At 34.8% G+C, this 23,114-nt stretch overlaps 1 long non-coding RNA gene across 1 annotated transcript; it reads left to right on the plus strand.

The window, feature by feature from the left end:
* Positions 1-4,398: 4,398 nt before the first annotated feature.
* On the plus strand, positions 4,399-5,918 carry LOC130591976 (uncharacterized). The gene is made up of 2 exons (XR_008969963.1): positions 4,399-4,959; positions 5,593-5,918. It is a non-coding gene; the product is annotated as an uncharacterized LOC130591976 (long non-coding RNA).
* Positions 5,919-23,114: the final 17,196 nt, after the last annotated feature.

Raw genomic sequence — 23,114 nt, forward strand, 5'->3', positions numbered from 1 at the left:
ATGGTCGATGATTAAAAAAAGCTTAAGCAATGCAACAATTGTTTTCCTCATTCAATTTTTCTTTTTCTTTTTTGAGTTAGACTTGTACCCATATGGCCGTATCTACATCAATATAAAAGAGATTGTTATTTCCCTAGGAACACTACAAGAGGGGGGGTGAATTGTAGGTGTAGAAATAAACGTAACTTTTGCGGAAATTAAAACTTAAACGAATAAACAAGCTAGAGGAACACAAGGGATTTTTACGAGGAAAAACTTCTTGGGCCCAACAAGAAGAAACAACCTCGACCACTAGGGATTTTAAACTCAACACTCTCACTAATTAGGCCAAACAACTTTGTTACAACCTAATTCTAACTCGAGCCACACCTTGAGTTCCTAAACTCAAGTTCCTGAGCCACTGTTCCTTAACAGCAGTTCCTCTCAACTTCACTCGAAGTTTTCTCACACATACAAGCTTCACTCAAAGCCTCTCTCTTACAGAACTTCACTCAAAGTTCCCTTACCCCAAAAACCAAAATACAATTGATTGAAATAAGCTTAGTGGAATTTGAGTAAGAAGGCAAAGAACAAATGGCTATTATGAGAGAATGAAGGCACTGACACTTAATTAGTTAAACTCACTTAATTACTTAGTCAGACACAATTTGGAACTTATCTAGACTTCAATATTTATAATGTTAATCATGAAGAACGTGGGATTAAAACTAGAGTACATGTTTAGTCCATTAACCCATGATGTTCCTTCCACTAAGGAACACGTTTCACATCATGTCCCATGATCCCATGAACTATAAATGAACGTGGATATATTTTAGCCACTACTCCTAAACAATAGGAGTTCCTTGAGCTTTATCCGAAAATCAGTTTTATAAAAATAATTTTTATCTTTAAAACTGAATTTTTAATCTTTAAGAAAATAATATCTTTTAAACAAATTCTTTCTAAAAATCGGATATTTATTTTCTTAATTTTTCCGAAAAATAAAATCTTTTTCTTAAACAGATTTTCTTTTTAAAACTGATTTTATCATTTGAAATTAGATATAACTAATTTCCTATAATTTAGGCATGACTTACTCAAATATATCTTTAACCGTTATATTGTTGCACGCCTAAGTCTAGTTCCTTTTATTAACTAAGTTCCTCTAACATATTCATTTAGTGCCACTTAGTTTGTTCCTTACAAAGGAACAAACTCTCATTCTCAAATAAAGCTGCCAATGTTCCTTACCATTCTTACTTTGTTCCGTTACATTGGAACTAGAAATAAAACGCCTAGCTTCTATTCTTCTTGATCCAATGCTTGCTCCAGTATCAACTTAGAAACTTCTTTACTTAGCCTTTGAAATCCTCTCTTGACTTATTCCTTGACTTCATATTCTCCCAGTTTCTTTCATTGATACCTTAAACACCATACACTTAAATAACTCATTAGTTCACTACTTAGTTTGTATCTTTGTTTCTTTGTCATCATCAAAACTAGGGTTCAACAATTTCCCTCTTTTTGATGATGACAACAAAGGTACAAACTAAGGATAATAACAAATAATATAAGTGAATGATAATGATAAAATTTCAAAGAAGAAAATGAAAAATAAAACACAATTATAAGTAACTGAATTTTGATTTTTCATTTACCTTAACATATTTTGATTTTTCATTTACCTTATCCATATTTTCAATTTTTTAATTTTTCTCATTTTTCTAGTACAGTTTGTTCGTTAAATCATTTTCCCCCTTTGTCATCCTCAAAAAGAATAGACTCTGCATGTATTGATGAATTGATTTAACACCTTAAGACCAATATACAAGCACCATTGGTGGTTAAGTTAGAAAATCAAAGAGTAAACTTGCTCAAACATCAATCACATAATACTAGCCATTCCAAGGAAGAAATTATGCAAATCATTTAGAAACACAGACATTATAGCAAAAGTCATTGATTATATAGCACTTGTTCCATAGCAAGACAAAGAAAGAAAAGAAAAAAGGATTAAACAAAAGATGTGTTCCTTAAAGAAAGAAACAGATACAACAAAAAAACTAAGACTGGGAAGGGGAATGATGTTCCTCTACAACTTCTTCTTCCACCACATCCTCTAATTTCTTCATCACTACCCCATGGTTGAGTCCAACCTGTTCCTTCAACTCCTCCAAGGCACGGGCCATAGAGTCCATCTTCTTTTGCTGCGCAACAACTGTAGCACTTAAGCTCTACATAAGACTCACCATCGTATCAGTTTTAGCGTCCAAAGTCCAATGAAGATGATTATAAAATTTGATCATATGTTGAGCAGGAAGACAAACATCATTTACCCAGCTAGCATCATCCGAAGTTTCCTGTTCCTTACCCTTGGAACCTGAGGCAGATGGTGGATTTTGTGGAGGAACTGGAGGGGTTAGAATGGAAGGTTCATCTGTTCCGGGAATAGAAACAGAAGGTGAAGGGTGATAAATGGGAGGAAGGAATGGTGGTGTGGGTGGAAGAGTTGTGGAGGTGGAAGCAAAAGGATTTGGGCCTTTTATTTCATCCTTCAACTGCTCAAAGCTGGAAGGAACAGAGAAGGATGAGGGAGAAATGGAAGGCAGTGTGGTGAAAGGAACAGAGAGTTTAGGAGATGGTGGTGGAGTGGGTTCCTTGAGAGTTGAGGGTTCTGGTTCCTCAGCATCCGAAAGGACTAATGGAGAGTCCTTGTTGGAAGGAACAAAAACTTGAGCAATCTTTATACGAGTGCTCTTCCTCACTCTCTGAGGGACAGAAGGTTTAGGCTTAATGGCAATGTGTTTGCGCCTCTTAGGTTTCGGTTCCTCCGATTTAGGAACAGGGTCATCCAAGATAACATCATTATCTTCTTCTAAATCAAGCTTAGGCAGTTTTCTTTTACTTGAGGAACTTGGAGCCATCCTCCCTTGAGTGAGTACTCCTTCTTGGACAGACAAACCAAGTCCATTTAGAGTCTTCTCATTCAAGATGTTCCCTTGTTTGACTCCTATTGTGGTCCAACCCGTAAGTCTTACTTCAAAGAGATGAATTAAAGAAGTTATTAGAGCATCGTACCCAATCACACAATGGTTCTCAATACAGTGAGTTAAATGTTGAATGAAGAGGGAAGGGAAATTGATTTGTATGTGGTGGTCTAAGCAAAACATGTAACACATATCCAAGAGACCCACTTCATTCCTCTTTTCAGTTCGAGGAATGAGTGCTCTCCATACCAAATTAAATAGTACTTTGTGAAGGGGAGAGAGTAGGTTATGGTTGAGTTTGTTTTGGCCAGCAGTAGTTCCTCCAAAATATTCTAAAATTTTGTCCTGAGGAAAATTCGGAAAAGACACAGTTCCTTTCCGTTTAAAGTACAAATCAGTTCCTTGGCAAGGAACTTCCCATACTTTGCCCAATGTGGCTTGATTAAACCTTATTTTCTTTCCTCTAACCTCAGTTGTGCAAATACCATTAGTATTAACAAAATTTGCACAGAATTCATCCATAGCTAGAGGAACAAGAGCATTGTTAAAGGCGAATTCAAACAAGAATTCCATGCCTTGTTCCTTTAGAATGGAAGTTAATTCTTGAAATTCTACTTTATTTGCCCATTCTAAATCGACGCAAAAACCCAAAACGTACCTAGATTCACTTCGTTCGACCCGTTTCTTGGAAGATGAAGAAACAGTTCCCTTGGAAGGAACAGGTGTGATTTCTTCTTCTTCCCCCTGAGATTGTTCCGGGGTTTCTTCTTCATCGTCTTCCCAATTAACTTTCTTCTACGCATACTCCTTCTAGGAGATTCTAATTGTTGTTCCTCTATGGGATTTTCTTGAATTATGTCGGTTTCAAGGGTTTTGGTTGGAGATGAAGTATTTTCCATTTTTGAAGTGTTGGTAGTTTTTGATGTGGGAAAAGGAGAGTTTCTTGATGTTTTTGCCATGATTTGGGAAGGATTTGAGGTTTTTATGGAGTATCAAGAGGTGTGATGAAGGTTTCGGCTATGGTGAAGATGAAGAGTTTAGAGGAACACGGTTTCTTATGATGAATTAAAGGAGGAAGTTTTGCATGTAATAGTAATTATGACACGCGGGAAAAAATAAAGCAAATAAAAATAAAAAGGAAAACAAAACGAAAAGATAATAAATAAGAATCAAGATTTAATTAAATCTGATTCCCCTTATTTTGGGATTTTTCGGATTTTTCGGATTTTTATGAGTTTTAATTTTTGAAAGAAAATAAATGCTAAGGAACTTGTGCTATAGGAACAACTAATGCTACATATCAATGTCCTTCATATCATGCATGTTTTGTAACCTTAGGAACAGTAAGGGGAGTATTATGTGACATTTCACTACTACAAATATGTGCAAAAGTATCACTTATGAGAGACCTCTTTAATGACATGAGTGATTATTTAGCAAAAAAAACCTAATTTGTTCCACAGGTGGTTTGTTATGACATAATAAATGAGACCTCTTCTTTAAAAAGGTGGTCTTTTTGAACCTTATCAAAAGTTTTTAATATTAAAGAAACCACTTATTCCTATTAAGTGGTTATTTTGATTTTATATTTTAAAATTTTTTTTTTCATATATTCATGTACGTGTTTTCAGGTATATAATAACTAACTCCTTAAAAAAAAAAAGTATATAATAACTATAAAAAAAAACGCTATCAAAACAAAGCAACTTAAACTGATCTTCCACTACTCTCTCACACTCTCGCTAAACCTACTTCAAGCGGTTCAAGGGATCAAGGCAAGGTTTTCTACTGCTCATACTGAATTTTGCTCACACGAATTTTGACAGTTTCCAATAATATATTTTCATCTTGTATTATGTTGGTTCCCACAAGGTTTCTTTTGAATTGATTGCTAGAACTTGCGACTGCTGCTTGGAGTTGCTCGATTTTGGCGAGAGAAATCTGACCCCTGTTGTCGGAGATTGAAGCTCGACTTTTCGTTTTAATTCAGGTTTGTTGTTGTTCTCAGATATGGGTTTCCTCTTAATTTGAATATTTGTAAATTTCCTTTTGGGTTTGTGCGCTTAATTCATTGTTTGCTTCGCTTAATTCAATTATCAGTTTCAATGGAAATTGTCACCCGATTGAATTTTTTTTTTTGTTCTTTTTGGTTTGTTCGATTGAGCAGCATAATACATCTATGAAATTTATAATTAACAATATGTACCTCGTACTTTGTGTTCGTTTTCGCAGACCAACTACTTTGATAGTTTAACTATATGATTTTTACATCAAATTCATAGTAAATCTAGCGGTTACTTTTTTATATGATATCAGTTGTATGGAATCAATATGATGGTTCCATTCTTATCATCAATTTGCACTTTTCAATGAGCTTTTGGATCATGTTGTAAATTTTGCATTAGTTTGCTATGTAGACAACATCAGGCATGTGCAGGTTTTTAATTTTCCCCATCAATTATGGGACGCCTAATGTAAAGGCGACAAGCAATTCCTTGTAACGTAACATTCTTAAGAACACTGATATTATATTTATGAATGTATTTGTTATGTGTCGATAAATTATTTTGTTATAGCATATTCAGCTTGTATGTTTATCTTTTTTATCTTTTATATTTTGCAGTACTTTGGCGGAGTTACAACTGAATTTTCTCAAAATAAGCTTGATGAGCTCATAGTCTTGTGGATCAAATATGTGGATGAATATAAACAAGTGGATGAAGAAGAATTGGAAGATAATGACCATTTTAATTAGGAGTGTGTATTTTCTTTTTGAGCGGGATTAGGGAGGTGCTTCTATTTTTGTGCACATGAATTGGAAGAAACATGCCTAGGTGTTCTATTATTTTTTTATAACTTAGTTGAATTTTTGGAATCTTTTAAACATTATATGTGATTTTGTAGTGAATGATATTAAATGAATGAAAAAGTATTCCAATTTTAAAGTCATTTGAATTATTTCAATACAAGTGCCTAAATGTTCTATATATATGTAAATTAGGAGCAAGTGAAACAGATTGGAGAAGAGCGCGTATAATAATATTAAAATATTTTTATTGTTTTTTTTAAAAAAAAAAAAAACAGGTTAAAGAGACCACCTTTTTCTTTCAAGTGGTGTTTTAAGAAATGATTAAAAAGACCACCTACGTATTAAAAATGATTTCTTTGTAAGATAAAAAAGACCACCTATCTGTAAAATGTGGCGTCTTATCCTTCTTCTTTTTTTCCTATTTAAATTCCTAAATAACCACTATTTTAAGGAAGTGGTCTCTTTTATCAATTAAGAAACCACCCGCAATAAGTGGTTATTTATCCTGAGAGACCTGTGAGCTGAAGACCACCTCTCATGTGGTCTCTAAACGACATTTTAGGGGGTCTCTTTAGGCTTTATTGTAGTAGTGTTTGTGAGTTGTTTAATTTCTTTGAGTTCATGTTTATGTCTTGCAACATTCCAATTTGCAATGGTCTTAGGCAATTAAACACAATTATTTTTAGCACACAAAGTCACTCAAATTGATTCAAACATGGGGGAATGACATAGGAACAATCACTTAATTTTTAAACCCTAACTCAAGCCTTAATTTTTCATATCTACCTCTTTGCAAAGGCTTAGTTAGATATCAGCAATCTGATAATCAGTTTGACAAAACTCAAGTTTAATCAAACCTTTTTCAACATTTTCTCTTAAAAAGTGATGTCTATATGTATATGCTTTACTCTAGAATGATGCACTGGATCTTTAGATATACTATAGCACTTGTATTGTCACAATAAATAGGAACACATTCAAAGTTTATTCCATAGTCACTAAGTTGTTGTTTTATCCAAAGCATTTGAGAGCAACATGCAGCAGCTCTACATATTCTGCTTCAGCAGTGGATAAAGCAACTGTGTTTTGTTTCTTGGTACTCCAAGAAACTAAACTATGACCAAGGAATTGTGCCATACCTGAGGTGCTTTTCCTATTTACAAGATCTCCAGCATAATCTGCATCTGCATATCCTTTTAGTTCGAATGTATCACTTCTTGGATAGTAGAGTCCAAGATCATCTGTTCCTTTAAGATATCTAAGAATTCTCTTCACAGCAGTGAGGTGAGACTCCTTTGGATTTGCTTGAAATCTAGCACACAAACCAACACTGAAAGCTATGTCTGGACGACTAGCAGTTAGATACAAAAGTGAACCAATCATTCCTCTATATTTTGTTTGATCAACACTTGTTCCTATGGAGTCTTCATCTAATCTAGTTGAAGTTCCCATAGGAGTGTGATTTATCTTTGAATTTTCGAGGCCATATTTCTTTAATAGTTCCTTTATGTATTTTTGTTGGTGAACAATTATCCTTTTTCAGTTTGTTTGATTTGTAGTCCAAGAAAGAAATTTAACTCACCCATCATACTCATTTCAAATTCATTGCTCATGTTAGTAACTTCCAAGTTATTGAGTCAATGATTATACATATATTTGAACAAGCAAAATATCAGTTCCTTTAGATTTTAGGAACAAGGTTTTATCAACCTTTCCTCTTTTAAAATTGTTTTCTAAAAGGAACTTTGATAATCTCTCATACCATGATCTAGGTGCTTGTTTTAACCCATAAAGAGCTTTATCAAGCTTGTAGACATGATTTGGGAGATTATTATTTTCAAACCAGGGGGTTGTTCAACATATACATCTTCGTTTAGATAGCCATTTAAAAATGCACACTTAACATCCATTTGATATAATTTAAATCCCATGTAAGCAGCAAATGCAATTAAATTCTAATGGCTTCTAATCTAGCTACAGGAGCAAAGGTTTCTTCATAATCAATTCCTTCTTGTTGATTATAACCTTTTACTACAAGTCTAGCTTTGTTTCTTACAATGGTTCCATATTCATCTAGTTTGTTTCTAAACACCCATTTTAAGCCAATTACTTTTTGTTGTTTAGATGAAGGAACTAGATGCCATACCTTGTTTCTTTCAAACTCATTTAATTCAGCTTGCATTGCAGTAATCCAATCAGAGTCAGTTAAGGCTTCTTCATGATTTCTTGGTTCCATCATTGATAGGAACGCATGAAATGCACAAAAGTTCCTTAACTGAGATCTAGTTTGCGTACCTTTGGATATGTCGCTGATTATGAGTTCCAGGATGTGACTTTTGTATTCTCCAAGGTTTTGGTTGAAACTCTCTTATAGGAACATGTTGTTCCTCATGAGTTCCTTGAGTAGATGAGGAACTCTGCTCAGTTGTTCCTCTGTTAGCCTCGTGGACTCAGTTCCTTCATTTGAGGAACAGGGACATCTTCTCCTCCTTGAGGAACAGGAACATCATTGATGTCATTATTTTCAATTCCTCGTTCCTTTCCTCTTTCACTTCTTCTTCTTCTTGTGAATCTGTTCCTTGTGCTTGGTTGTGCTAACCCTATCTCATAGTCATCAACCTGTATGCTTGGATTATGTTTGTCAGATTCATCAAAGATTACATGAATGCTTTCTTCAACACACATAGTTCTCTTGTTATATACTCTATAAGCTTTACTATGTGAGGAGTATCCTAAAAAAGGTTGCTTCATCACTCCTTGCATCAAATTTTCCAAGATTACTTTTCCATTATTATGCACATAACATTTGCACCAAATGTTCTAAAATAGGTGATGTTTGGTTTCTTTCCAAATAAAGTTCATAAGGAGTTTATTAATGATAGGTCTCATCATGGCACGATTAATTATGTGACAAGCAGTATTAACAGCTTCAGCCCAAAAGTTCCTTGGAAGTTCACTAGCAATTAACATGGTTCTAGACATTTCCTCCAAAGTTCTATTTTTCCTTTCTACAACACCATTTTGTTGTGGTGTTCTAGGGGCAGAAAAATTATGATCTAGGCCATTATCTCTGCTTAAGTCATCAAATTTATAATTTTCGAATTCCTTGCCATGATCTGATCTAATGTGCATTATTTTATGTCCACTTAGTTTTGAACTCTTTTAGCAAAGACAAGGAACTCATCATAAGTTTCATCTTTACTAGGAGAAAAATAACCCAAGTGTACCTAGAGTAGTCATCTACAATCACAAGTACATACCTCTTTCCACTTCTGCTTTGAATTCTCATGGGTCCACATAAGTCCATATGAATTAATCTAATGGTTTAGTGGTACTTACAATCGTTTTAGATTTGAAAGAGGATCTTACTTGTTTACCTCGTGCACATGCATCACAAACTTGATCAATATGAAATTTTATGGATGGTAATCCTAAAACAAGTCTTTTGATCTAAGTTTCTCAAGTAATGAAAAGCTAGCATGTCCTAGACGCTTGTGCCAAGAAGTGAATCATCTTCAATAACACTAAGACAAGTTAAATTGATTTGAGGAACAAGGTCTAGATCCACAATGTATGTGTTCCCTTTCCTTGTTCCTTCCAAGATAACCTTCTTAGTTTTAATGTTGATGATAAAGCATTTTTCTTTATCAAATTTTACAGTATTTCCTTTGTCACAGAATTGAGAAATGCTTAATAGATTATGTTTTAGACCTTCAACTAAAATACATTTTCAATGGAGTGTAATGGTGACTTACCGACCTTACCCATAGCAACTATGTTACCTTTCTTATTATCACCAAATGTTACACTTCCACCTTCATAGGTTGTGAGTGAGAGAAACTTCGTTTTGTCTCCTGTCATGTGCTTGGAACAACCACTATCGAGATACCAATGTTGTTCCCCCTCACTCCAACCTGCAAAAATCAACTAGTGTTAGTTGAGGAACCCCATCTTTCGTGGGTTCCTGTTCTTGACTAGGATTTGTTTTGACAACCCATTTTTTCTTACTTATTGTCACATTTTTCCCAATCATCTCAGATTTTATTGACATTGATTTATGTAATGACCTACCTTGCCACAATACATACAAACTTATCACTAGGTAGATCAACATATTTCTTTGTCTTGTTCCTTTTCTTGTAGTTTTCAAAACCAAGACCTTCCTTCCTCTTGGTCTGTGGTTTCTCAATCCACTTAGGAACTTTCATGATTTTGCCTCTGTTCCTTGCGACAACCAGTTCCTTTTTAAGATTACAGATCTGTTCCTTTAAAATATTTTTCTCTTTATTCATTTTTCAATCTCAGATCTGTATCCTTTCAAAGGGGTTGATCTTATATCAAAGGAACTCAGAACAGGGACAAATTCCTTCAAGTGTGAAATCTCTAAATTAATTAGATAATTTTCATTTTTCAAACTTTCATAATTCTTTGATTTTTAAGTTTTTATCAAATAAATCAAAGAATCTTGTTTCAACACTGTTCTCATTTTCTTAAGCCATTCTATGTGTTCCTTGCAAACTTTAAGGCTTGTTCCGTTTGTTCACGTTTTTACGTTCATCTCTACATTCAAGAATTGCATCATAAAGAAGATCATATATTTCAGCCTAGTTTTACCATCTAGTTCTGACTCAAGTCCATGTTGACTTACCTCAATTTTTCTTCATCTTCTTTTTCGTCAGTGTTTGCCATGAGGCAAAGGTTTGCTGTTTCTTCAGTTGGTTGTTCCTCTTCTTCTTCCGTCTCTGAATCTCCCCAAGCAGCTATCATAGCTTTGCGCACATTTGCCTTAGAGAAAGGTGCTTTTGATTCTTTGTTCCTTTCAGCAAAGCGTTCCTTGTTCCTTTCTTTGGTTTTGTCATTTTCCCAAAGAGGACATTCCTTGATGAAGTGATCTGTACTTCCACATTTATGACAAGCAGCTTTGTTAGAAAATTTCTTAGTTTTACCTTTGAAGTTTCCATTCTTCATGTTCCTGTACATCTTTCGAAATTTTCGAACCATGAGGGCTGCTTCTTCTTCTTCGAGTCCGAATCATCTTCATCATCTGCTTTGAGAGCAATTGATTTTGATTTGGAGCTTTCACCATATTCAGTATCAAGGTGAAGCTCATGAGTCATAAGTGACCCTGCCAGCTGTTCTAAGTTGAACTTAGTGAAGTCTTTTGTTTCTTGAAGAGCAGTGACTTTAGCCATCCATCTGTCCTTAGGAAGACTCCTAAGAACCTTTCGAACCTGTTCCTCAGATGAAATAAACTTTCCAAGAGAAGCCAACTCATTATAATGTTAGTAAAACGAGTAAACATGTCTCGGATGCTTTCTTTGGATTTCATGCAGAACAGTTCATATTGATTCATAAGTAAATCAATTTTCGATCTTTTAACTTCATTAGTTCCTTCGTGGGTTACTTCTAGTAAATCCCATATTTGCTTTGCGGATTTGCATCCCATGATCCTATTATGTTCATGGGGTCCAAGTCCACAATGCAATAAGTTTAATAGCCATGGCATTTACTTCCATTTTTTCAAAATAGATTTGTCATAATCAGAGAGGGGTTTAAGAGTTACCTCATTTTTGTCATTTGTAGTTGTGACTTCGAAATCACCAACTTCAATGACTCTCCATACCTGATAGTTTTCAGCTTGATGAATATCTCCATGCGGTTCTTCCAATAGTTGTAGTACTTCCCATTGAACATAGGAGGCCTTTGAGTGGAATAACCTTCTTCAAGTTTCTCGGTGGTATTCATTGTTCCTTGGATCTTTTTCTCAATAGGGTTTCCTATCTTACGTGAGTTCTGCTCTGATACCAATTGTTATTTCCCTAGGAACACTACAAGAGGGGGGGTGAATTGTAGGTGTAGAAATAAACGTAACTTTTTGCGGAAATTAAAACTTAAACGAATAAACAAGCTAAAGGAACACAAGGGATTTTTACGAGGAAAAACTTCTTGGGCCCAACAAGAAGAAACAACCTCGACCACTAGGGATTTTAAACTCAACACTTTCACTAATTAGGCCAAACAACTTTGTTACAACCTAATTCTAACTCGAGCCACACCTTGAGTTCCTAAACTCAAGTTCCTGAGCCACTGTTCCCTTAACAGCAGTTCCTCTCAACTTCACTCGAAGTTTTCTCACACATACAAGCTTCACTCAAAGCCTCTCTTACAGAACTTCACTCAAAGTTCCCTTACCCCAAAAACCAAAATACAATTGATCGAAATAAGCTTAGTGGAATTAGAGTAAGAAGGCAAAGAACAAATGGCTATTATGAGAGAATGAAGGCACTGACACTTAATAGGTTAAACTCACTTAATTACTTAGTCAGACACAATTTGGAACTTATCTAGACTTCTATATTTATAGTGTTAATCATGAAGAACGTGGGATTAAACTGAGAGTACATTTTAATCCATTAACCCATGATGTTCCTTCCCCTAAGGAACACGTTTACATCATGTCCCATGATCCCATGAACTATAAATGAACGTGGATAATATTTAGCCAACTCCTAAAAATAGGAGTTCCTTGAGCTTTATCCGAAAATCAGTTTTATAAAATATTTTTATCTTTAAAACTGAATTTTAATCTTTAAGAAAATAATATCTTTTAAAAAAATCTTTCTAAAAACCGGATATTTATTTTCTTATTTTTCCGAAAAATAAAATCTTTTCTAAACAGATTTTCTTTTTAAAACTGATTTTATCATTTGAAATTAGATATAACTAATTTCCTATAATTTAGGCATGACTTACTCAATTATTTTTAACCGTTATATGTTCACGCCTAAGTCTAGTTCCTTTTATTAACTAAGTTCCTTTAACATATTCTTTTAGTGCCACTTAGTTTGTTCCTTACAAAGGAACAAACTCTCATTCTCAAATAAAGCTGCCAATGTTCCTTACCATTCTTACTTTGTTCCTTTACATTGGAACTAGAAATAAAACGCCTAGCTTCTATTCTTCTTGATCCAATGCTTGCTCCAGTATCAACTTAGAAACTTCTTTACTTAGCCTTTGAAATCCTCTCTTGACTTCTTCCTTGACTTCGTATTCTCCCAGTTCCTTTCATTGATACCTTAAACACCATACACTTAAATAACTCATTAGTTCACTACTTAGTTTGTATCTTTGTTTCTTTGTCATCATCAAAACTAGGGTTCAACAGAGATCTTTACGTTACAGGTTGATCAACGGAGTACTTGGTACAGAGATAGATATGCCTTTTCAACCATTAAAGAAAGTACTTGTTGGCTATTGCATTTCCTCTTAGGCTCTTATATACGAGGGTGTGCATGTTTACTAGCTAGGAATAAAAACACTATCCTTTTCTACACCAACAATGATAACTACCATTTCTGCAAGTGATAACTACCACATTTGTTTCTTTTTAAGTGTAATACTTTGATTTTGCTAGCTACTATATATTCACATATATACTTTGACTCTATTTTTTTTTTCTTAATATATAAAAATAAAAATATGATATAAAGTTGCTCGGTTTGTTTTAATAAATATATTCATAATATCAATTTTGTATAACTTTTACAAATTACCTAATTAGATATATTAATGGTTAAAATTGTGTATTGGCAAACATGAAAGTCGTTGTAGTGATTTAGATACAGAAGAATTATATATTTTGGCAGAATCTCTTGCCCCTGACTCTCTGATGATAGTTGTATTGTTGGGCGTTAAAAGAAAAATATAAATTTGTGTTATTTTTTTCCCATAATCTAATAACATCTAAATTATCGAGTAATTTCATCATAAAAATATAGATAATTTGAGTTTTGAATAAAATAATTAATTATAGCCCTAATTCCCACCATGATTGTCGATATGCATACCGCTCATTGAGCTAAATGTGGTCGTCCAGCCCCTAGTTCATTGGAAACTCTTGTATTATCAACAAGGAAAACAAAGACATCAAAGCTAAAAATTAAATTAAAACAATTTTTGAGTCAAACAAAATTATAGTAGTACTTCCTTTGTGCCCTATTACATATTTAAGTTGACTTCTTTGGTCAAAGTATAATAATTTTTAAAACTTATTATTTTTAAAAGATTTAATGAGATCTGATTTGATTTTTTGAAGTTAAAATTTTTTTATCAAAAAAGTTTAAAGCCCCTGCCCTTCTATGTTTTAAAAATTTTCGTCAAAAGTTTAAAACTCATTCTGGTTTTCATGTAGCTCTCATTTCTTCATATGTCTCTCTCTCTCCTAGGTTTTCTCTCTCCCCCTCACTTCCTTCTCATTTCTTCTTCACTATCTATCTCTGAAGAACCGTTGCTGCTGCCGCTTTTTACCACCGCGACTACCGCCTCCTCTACTCACTCACCGATGGTCCTTCACTCTTTTTCTCATCTGCACAAGTTTTTTTTCTGTTTTCCTTTTTTCGATTGAATTGGGATTTTTGCTTGATAAGTTGAAAATCTTGGTTTCAATTTTGGGGTTGTTGTTTCGATCTGAATTTGGGGTGGAAATTCGAATTTGGGTGGGTTATTCGGGTGGATTAGGGGATTTGGGTTCATAAACTAGTTCGAATTTTGTGGGGATTTTATACTTTTGTTCTAATCCATTATGATGGAAGGATAATTCCTTCATGGTGTTGAGTAATTTTTTGCAATTCCTGAATTTGATTCAATTGCATGTCTTCTCTATGTTGTCACAAAAATTGGATCGCTGATTGTTTTATTAGTAAGACTGGATTTTCAGCATGTGTTCTAGTCTAAAGAATTAGGAGTGCCTCTGACTTGTTCTTAAAGCCATTAGAATCCTTCATATCTATAGGTCTTGTGCAGTCTCTGCATCCAGTTTATATGACAGTACTCATCAAAATGCCGGATTCCATCAGATGAGAAAGCAGAGGAAAATTTCAGGTGGAGTAATTGCATCATGTAATAGAGATGGAAACACAATGTGCTTTGATTTTGCAGTTATTGGAAGTGGGGTTGCTGGCCTTCGTTATGCTCTTGAAGTTTCAAAGCATGGATCTGTTGCTGTGATAACAAAGGCTGAACCTCAGGAGAGCAACATAAACTATGCTCAAGGCGGTGTTAGTGCAGTTTTGTCCCCGTCAGATTCAGTAGAAAGTCACATGCAAGATACCATTATTGCATGAGCTCATCTTTGCGATGAGGAGACTGTCAGGGTAAGTTTGAGTAACAGATCATCAGTATTGTATCCAGTACTTAAGCTTCAGTTATTTCTAAAATACTAATTATGTACTTCATTTCTTGAATTTTAGTAATAGATAAAATCAGATTTACTTTAACTGTGACATTAGTTTGCTGAAACTTGAAAATGATAGTGGGAAACAAGAATTATCCTTAAAGTTGTGATAAACAAAGGCAAATCAATTATCATGCCTGTATTTGCACCTTTTTGGGTCGTGATTCGTGAAGTCTAATTTTTGGCTGGGACTTCTCTAAACTGGAGTTCGGATAGCTCACAAATTTAACGAAGTAGCTGTTTTGAGTCTGTTTCTTGGTATTAATTTTTCAAATCATGAAGTTCGGCTGGCTTACTCTTCATGTTTGCGTGTATAGGCAAACATGAAGCCGAACATGCCTATGAAGATTTCCATTAGCTCATGACCTTACACAGCACTGGCCACAGTGCTAAGGAAAACTTTCCCAGATCTTGTAGTTCTAGGTGCTTATTTTTTCTTTTGTTTTCTGTTTGGTGCTTATGATAAAGTGCTTGATTCCAATTTTCAACCATATATAAGCTTTTAATAGAAAGTGCTTGTTTGGTCTATTTCCTTCTATCCTATGCTTAATGAAGTTCTTGATTCCAACCTTAGAAAAACTTCTAATAGAAATTGATGTGGGCTTGATGAAGATGTATCTTGAAGGTACACCTTTTCCTCTAAATGACTAAGAGTGGAACTGTAAACAACATATGAACAAATCAAGGGTGTGAAAATTAGAGACAATGGCAAATGATATACATGAAAATCATCCCTCATTAACAAGTAGGGACTAAAACCACTTATGTCACTAATCAATCAATGAATACTAGTAACTCGCTGAATACTCTTGTGAGATAAAACCCTCACTCTCAAGAACGTTAACAAATCTCCTATGAGTGTTTGTTATCTCTCATTGTTATTGTTCGTTCATTGTCAATCAAGTTTTATATCATAAAGCATATTTCACGGTAGGACAGAATGTCTTGATTAATGTTTTCGTGTTTGGTTTCTGTAATAGAATGATGGATTTTAATGATGATAAATCTTATCTATTCTGCATTGATTTATTTGGACTGTCTCCAGATTTCAACCTTTATAATTAAAAGACTAAGATGCGTTAAGTAGTTTGTACATAAAGATAAGATGATCAAGGCATACCTTAGTTGATTTAGCATTTGATGATGTATTGTGAACGGAGGAAGTTAGATGATAATATAGAAAATTCTCTCTATAATATTCGTCAACATATGGTCTTTGATGAATGCTTTTGGTGTACAAGGATTCTCACAGTCCTACTAGATGTTTATCTTCGTAGTTCTGCTAGCCATTATGTTATTATTCAGCCTCTTTTTTGGGCTTTGCTTGTGTAGTATCCTGTTATTTTGGCAAATAGGGAATCTTTCTCTTATTGCCAAACTTTTTTTTGTTGTTTCCTCATCATATGGTTTGAGAAGGGTCTGCAATAAACACCTTCACTGTTTTTCTAATGGAGCTAGTTTGATTACATTTTGCACTAGCCAACCCATATAAACTAGGTTCTTGTTACTGTTCTTCCTTCGGATTTTTGCTTCAATTATTTATGCATGCCGCAGCATTTACAAATTATCATGGCCCGTGGTCCTTTCTAATGATTTTTTGAGCTTGTCTTTAAACTTTTTTGGTTATCGCAGGTGGTATGCACTGAAGGGCCAGAGAGAATTAGAGAACTGATTGCAATGGGTGCATCGTTTGATCACGGCGAGGATGGAAATTTGCACCTAGCAAGGGAGGGTGGGCACTCCCATCACATAATTGTTCATGCTGCAGATATTAGAAGCAGCTATCAGGGAACCTAACATCTTCTTATTTCAACACCACTTTGCAATTGATCTATTGACTTCCCAGGTTAGATTCTGCATGTGTGTTGTTTTTCTGCTCTTTGGTTTACACTATATGGTTTATCTTTCTAAATACATAATCATATGGATTTAAATTGGATCTTTCTCTAGTACACTGCATAACACTCAGGTAATATTGTAGTCCATGTCATGCGACCGCATAATCTGTTTTAGCGGTCTCAATTACTTAAAATGATTATATATGAAAACCCTAATATATGTTCCGATTAATATGTTCTACTGAAATTTCGTTTGGGTTTGGTTGAGTTCTGATTAATATGTTCTACTGAAATTTCGTTTTTCTAGGTTTGTTCTGAGTTTGAATTCTGGTTATTGTGAAATTTCGATTTTGGGTTTCATTTTTGGTATAGTTTTGCAATTTCCAGATTTATGTTCTTTTTATTTTGCAATTATTGATCTTTTTTTTGGGTTGAATTTGCAGATTGAATTGCGTTCAAGTTGAAGTTTTATGTTGAAGATTCACTGAAGGTTGAATGTCGGTTGAAGATGGAATTTCTACATATTTTTTATTTTTTTATTTCCTCTTCTGAATGTTTGTATCAATTCGTCAAAATTGTTAGTAATAAGATTATACTTCTAGTTTCCTTTATTAATTTATAATGTTATTTTTTTTGTTGATGTAAGAATGTGCTTGTAACTGTTACTGTACTAATAACACAATGTTGACGCTTACAAGTGTCTATATAGTAGCTTCAAATTGGACATCTTCAATTGCAATGATGCTAAAAAGCCTCAACATTTTCGAAGCCTATGAGTGTCGTTAATTATCGGTGGCTAAATGTTCGCTGTCCTTTAGGGAGTCGATAATTTTTTATTTCGAAGCTTATAAACGTCAAAAAATCCCAAAAAAATTGTCGAAAATGTGGAAATTCTAGTTGTTGCATCTAAAAACATCCTTTAGCAACAGACTTATGGTTGCATTAGGTGCAACTTAAAATTAGAGACGAACTTATGGTTGCCTCTAAATATAAATGGCCTTATCACCAATTTAACATGTGTGCCCCAAAAAGGTGGCATTAGGGGCAACTTATAATTACCGACTGGTTTATGGTCGCCTCTAAATGTAAGTGGCTTAATTAGCAGCACTATAAGTTCTGTGCCTAAAAAAGGTGGCATTAGGGGCAACCAACAATTAGCGACAGGCATATGATTGCCTCTAAACAGAAGTGTCTTTAGCGGCACCATAACTTGTCTGCCTCTAAAAGGTGGCATTAGGGGCAACCTATAATTAGCGACGGACTAATTAGAGGCAGCGAGAAAATTGCTTCTAATCACCATTAGAGGCTACAAATATATATTTAGATGCAATTTCAGATTGCCTCTATATGTAGTTTCTTTTGTAGTGTAAGATTTGAAATGATGTCGTATTAGTGAAATAAATGACTAAGATATGGATTGTGGTTTAAAGGAGTATCTACTAGTGAGATATGATTATAATACTCAAGTGATGAGAGATCATACTCGAAGTTGGGTCAAGGAAAAAGATAAGAGGTACAAGTTCCTTTATTTGATAAGTAAGGTTATATAAATGGAAGTTGGGAAAAAGGTACTCTAGTGTAATAAAGAGCTTTGGAATTGGTGACATGCGCTCACAATAAAACGTATATGGTGTTAAGAATAGTATGAATATTGAGTTCAAGAACATGGAAAGTATGATTATGAAGTATGAATTTAAGATTGATTAGGACATTGAGTTTATGTATTTGGAATCCTAATCCTCAAACAAAAAGTTGCATCATAAAATATTTTATGACATGGAAATACAGAGTGAGATATTTTTGACGTACAACAATAATCGTAGGTGATTTATATAGTATAATATGGTCACAAGATGTCGCAAGGTATTATAGTAAAAAGATAGAAATACGAGTTACATTCCAACAACATTGAGGTAATGTATTGGGGATACGAAATCTATCAAACTTGAAGAATCTATGTCATGAGAATTTTGAAGTCTATAACACGGTTGCTAGAGGTTAAGGAAGGAAGTTCAAGAATCGATGTTTTAAATCGTGACAATGAGGTACAGTTGTCAAACCATGTTCTAGGAGATGTTATAATTATAGGTTATGAAGATAGAATATTACAGGTTTTCCGCACTTGGTGTTTGGTGTTGGCAACATTTAGGCAACTTATAAAATCTTTAAAAAATATATATTGCATTTGGATTATATTATGGGTTTTGACTGCAGAAGACATTTAATTTAAATACGTTTTATGCGATTATTCTCTTTCAAGACATTTTTGGTAAGCAAGATTATTTTAAAATTTGGGCTGGAGTTGTAATAAAAGTATTGAGATTTAAGAATGTTGAATATGTCATTTGATTCCTAATTCAATTCTTTTATAAATTGCAAAGGAAGTTTCAAGCTGTTATATACTTCCGAGAATTGAACATGTAATACGATATTTGAAAACAAGGATATAAGTTTGGAAAGTATATGCTTATGTTACTAAGGAAACAATATTATGTTTTAGTTTTATTTTATGGGGAAAGTGAACAATATTTGTGGAGCAAGTTGCTCATTATGTGCCATGGAGTGAGTATTGCTCCTTTGTGTAGGGTCATGACCTAAAAGTCTTGCAAGCAGAATATGAAAGGTGAGGAAACGTCTCTCAAATTTCTAGAGACAAGGCTTATACCCCTCTCTATTCGCGTTCTCTTCCCCTATTATGTATGTATATGTGTTTTGAGAAAAGGTTTTTGTGAAAATTAAAGAGAATTCTTTTTTGCAAAGTGTACTTGTAATTTTATTTTGGATTATGGTACTAAGTCATAAGCATATGAAAACTTATGTGTCGAATATTAAAGGGAATTGTACGAGAATGTAATTGAATACTTAAGTAACTTTTGCATATATCCACATATGAATATTAATGTTAGGTACATTACAAGTTCTTGATATATGGCTAAGGGGGAAATACCTTCTTGATTGTGAAGTATTTTGATTTTTATGATTTGAAATTTATTTGTTTAAATAGATTTAATTTATGTTTGATCCGCTTGTTATAATATTTTAATCGACAACTTAACAGTGTTTTAACTATTGAAGCCACCAAAAAGAATTTCTGGATGAACAATGTGTACTCAGTTTCACTGATTTTGTTCTTGGAACATGTCTTGTGGGGGCAGAGTTTAATGTTAGTGTATTTACAGGTTTTTCTTGGAGGCTCATAGTGGTGCAGAGTGAGAGTTTAGTTAGAAGATTGTAATTATATTAGTGATTCAGAAGTTGTATCCAGAAGTACTTAAGTGTTTCCATGAGAATTAAGTATTTTATTATTTGGGATTCAGTAAAGTATTATGTAATTTGATATTTGGTTTCAAGTTGTTAAGTTGCGGGCCCTGACCCACAAGTCCATATCAATTTATAAGGTTATGTTTCCGCTGCGAGTAAATATCTAATTCAAGGTTTATTAAGCGTTGATTGTGATTATTGAATCTTAAGTGTGTTTAGGTAGCAACTCGGAAGTGTGGGTTGTTACAGTAGTACTGCACCTATGAGCAGCATCAGATAAAGTATGTTTCTGCATAAAAATTTAAATATACATTAAGTTTTTTCAAAAATAAATAAAAGTACATATACAAATCATGTGACTTACCAGTACTATATTTGCAGAAGCAGACTTATGATGTGTAGAAGGAGGTCACCTCATTGGATCCATTATGCGCAACCTCGTGATGCAACGATAACATATCATATACTCCTCAATGGCATGAGTATAGTACGACCACTAAACGAAGTACCCTGAACAACATGTCTCTCGCGCTCACCCCACTGCGTTATGTAAGGTCGATGTCTGAGCGAATAATTATTGTTCTTCGACCTCCGATCTATGCCATGAAGTGTTGTGCTCGAATCCAAATGACGCATAACTTGATCAGGAAAAATGAAACTCCACAATGTCAAAACAAATAAGTGGAGCCAATGTGCGCCATACATGTCGATCAGCTCGACATATAGCAGGTAACAACGCGAGTTTCGCCTCAGTATCCGGCTGCCAAGTCATCTACAAAGAAAGAAGGTTGCAAATACTAGGCATGTGAGAGAGGTCTACTAATGTATATAAGTTAGGCATGTGATAAGTTATCTACTTGCTCGTCCGTCTGATGGTCAAGTGCATCTCTGTAGTAAGAAAGCTCACTTGCTAAGTGGGACCTGGTGAGGTGTATAATGTACCCGAAGCCAACTGAAAAGAAATACACATTAACATCCATCTAAAAAATGACATTAAATAAATAACGTCAACAATTGTAAGACATTACATATTACATAATAGCTAAGGGGTCAACCCCCGGAACATGCTGGGAGCCTAAAACAGGAACGCCATCGTCAAACTGTGGTGGTGTGTCCCTCACCCTCGAAATCTCATGCCTGCCAATGTGTATGTTCTCCCATGCCCAAAGTTGTAACAACAACAAAGATCCACCTAACTCCCTCGCACCCCTCTGTGATGCTCGACATAGCTGTCGATACAAGTATGCAAGGGTCGCACTACCCCAATTATATGTCCCTCCTATGTCCAGATCAGCCAAGTATCACCTCGATTGTATCTCCACTCTTGTCAGCAAAAAGAATGGACCCCATCAAGACAAGAATGTAAGCCCGTGCGAATCTCTGCACTGTCTCCTCGTTAGCAAAGTTCAGCAACAAGAAAAACTTAAGCCGAAGCCATGTCAACCTCAAAGACAAACCCTAGAGAGCTTTAGGCATGTTCTCCAAAGTGGTGGGCCAAATCCCTAACAACTCGTGCACGACTGTAACTCAATTACCCTCGCCTGAACCAATAACAGGTAGCCCGTGCACTCTAAGTCCAACGATAACAACATCTTTTAAATTAATGACAGTCAAATGAAAGGTATGTGTCTCGTGCCTCCATCGCTCCACTAATGCCGTCTTAAGTGGTCGATTGATCTCCAAACCTCCCCCTACCAAGCGATGAATGCCGAGAAAACCAGCACGCTCAACATAGCGAAGAACCCTATCGTGAATCTCCCAGTCAAGAGTGAGACTATGATTATGCAACTGACACGATAATACCGTGTCCGCTACTCCCCTCCACGCATCCTTGCTCCGATGCTTGTGTTGGAGGGTGAGAATGCTGCGATCACCGGGGCCAGGAAAGATGGATTGCGCCATCAGACCTAAGAACCAAAAAATTAACATAAGTTAGTAACACAATGGAAAAAAAGAGCGACTATGATAATAAAAATTTATGTTTGTAATAAAAAAACAGATTTACCCAGATCTTTCTTCACCGTTCTTATTAGGGCATCTTTGCTTGTATGTCCCGGAACCTTACAAATGCTACAACAATATTTGTCGGGCATGTCAATTGCATCATTTTCATTTTTTATTCGAGTGGACCTCAGACGTCCAACTCCACGCTTTAGCCCCTCATCAGCTATAATTCACGGACCACAATATGGAGAACAATTGTACATATCAGACATAGGGTTGAAATAAGATCGATATCGGTAGTCATAAAAGAAGCGTCCACAAACCACTATATGATAAGCTCTGGTATCGACAGACCGCAAGGACATGAGAACATGACAACTTATATATTCTGAGTTTCTCACATGTACATGTCTTCTGCATTAAGTTCACTGTGTGTTTCTTTCCATCTTTCCTTGCAATACGGTCTCCATGTGCAGTAGTGACCTCAAATGACCCTCGTTCATAGTCAAACACAATCACCTCATGAGCACTTGCCTTCTCCATGTTTTTTCAATCATGGTAGTAGTCTTCGAGCTATAATCATGACCTTCTAGGAATGGCAACGGGTCGGACTTGGACCGGATTATGCATAATCCGACTCCGACCCTACAGAAAGTCGGATTTTAAATCTGAGTCCGACTCCGACATCCGACTTTGAAAATCCGACTCCGACCCGACTTAAAATCCGAACATCCGACTCCGAGATCCGACCCGACTTAAAATCCGGACATCCGACTTAAAATCCGAATATCCGACTCCGAACTGATCCGACTTATTTTTCATCCCATTTTTTTTATAATAGAATAGTCTTCTATAATACAATAATTTAATCATTACAATTTATTCTAATCATCATATGGAAATCTTATATAGTACAAATAATCTAATTATTACTATTATTTTTAACAATTATTTTTTCTATGGAAAATCCTATATAATACAATTGGCTGAAAGTCGAAGTCAGATTATACATAAATAATACATTACATAAATAAGAAAAAAAGATTGATTGACTCAAAGTC

Source organism: Beta vulgaris, chromosome 6, assembly GCF_026745355.1.
Source record: "Beta vulgaris subsp. vulgaris cultivar EL10 chromosome 6, EL10.2, whole genome shotgun sequence".
Classification (NCBI taxonomy): domain Eukaryota; kingdom Viridiplantae; phylum Streptophyta; class Magnoliopsida; order Caryophyllales; family Amaranthaceae; genus Beta; species Beta vulgaris.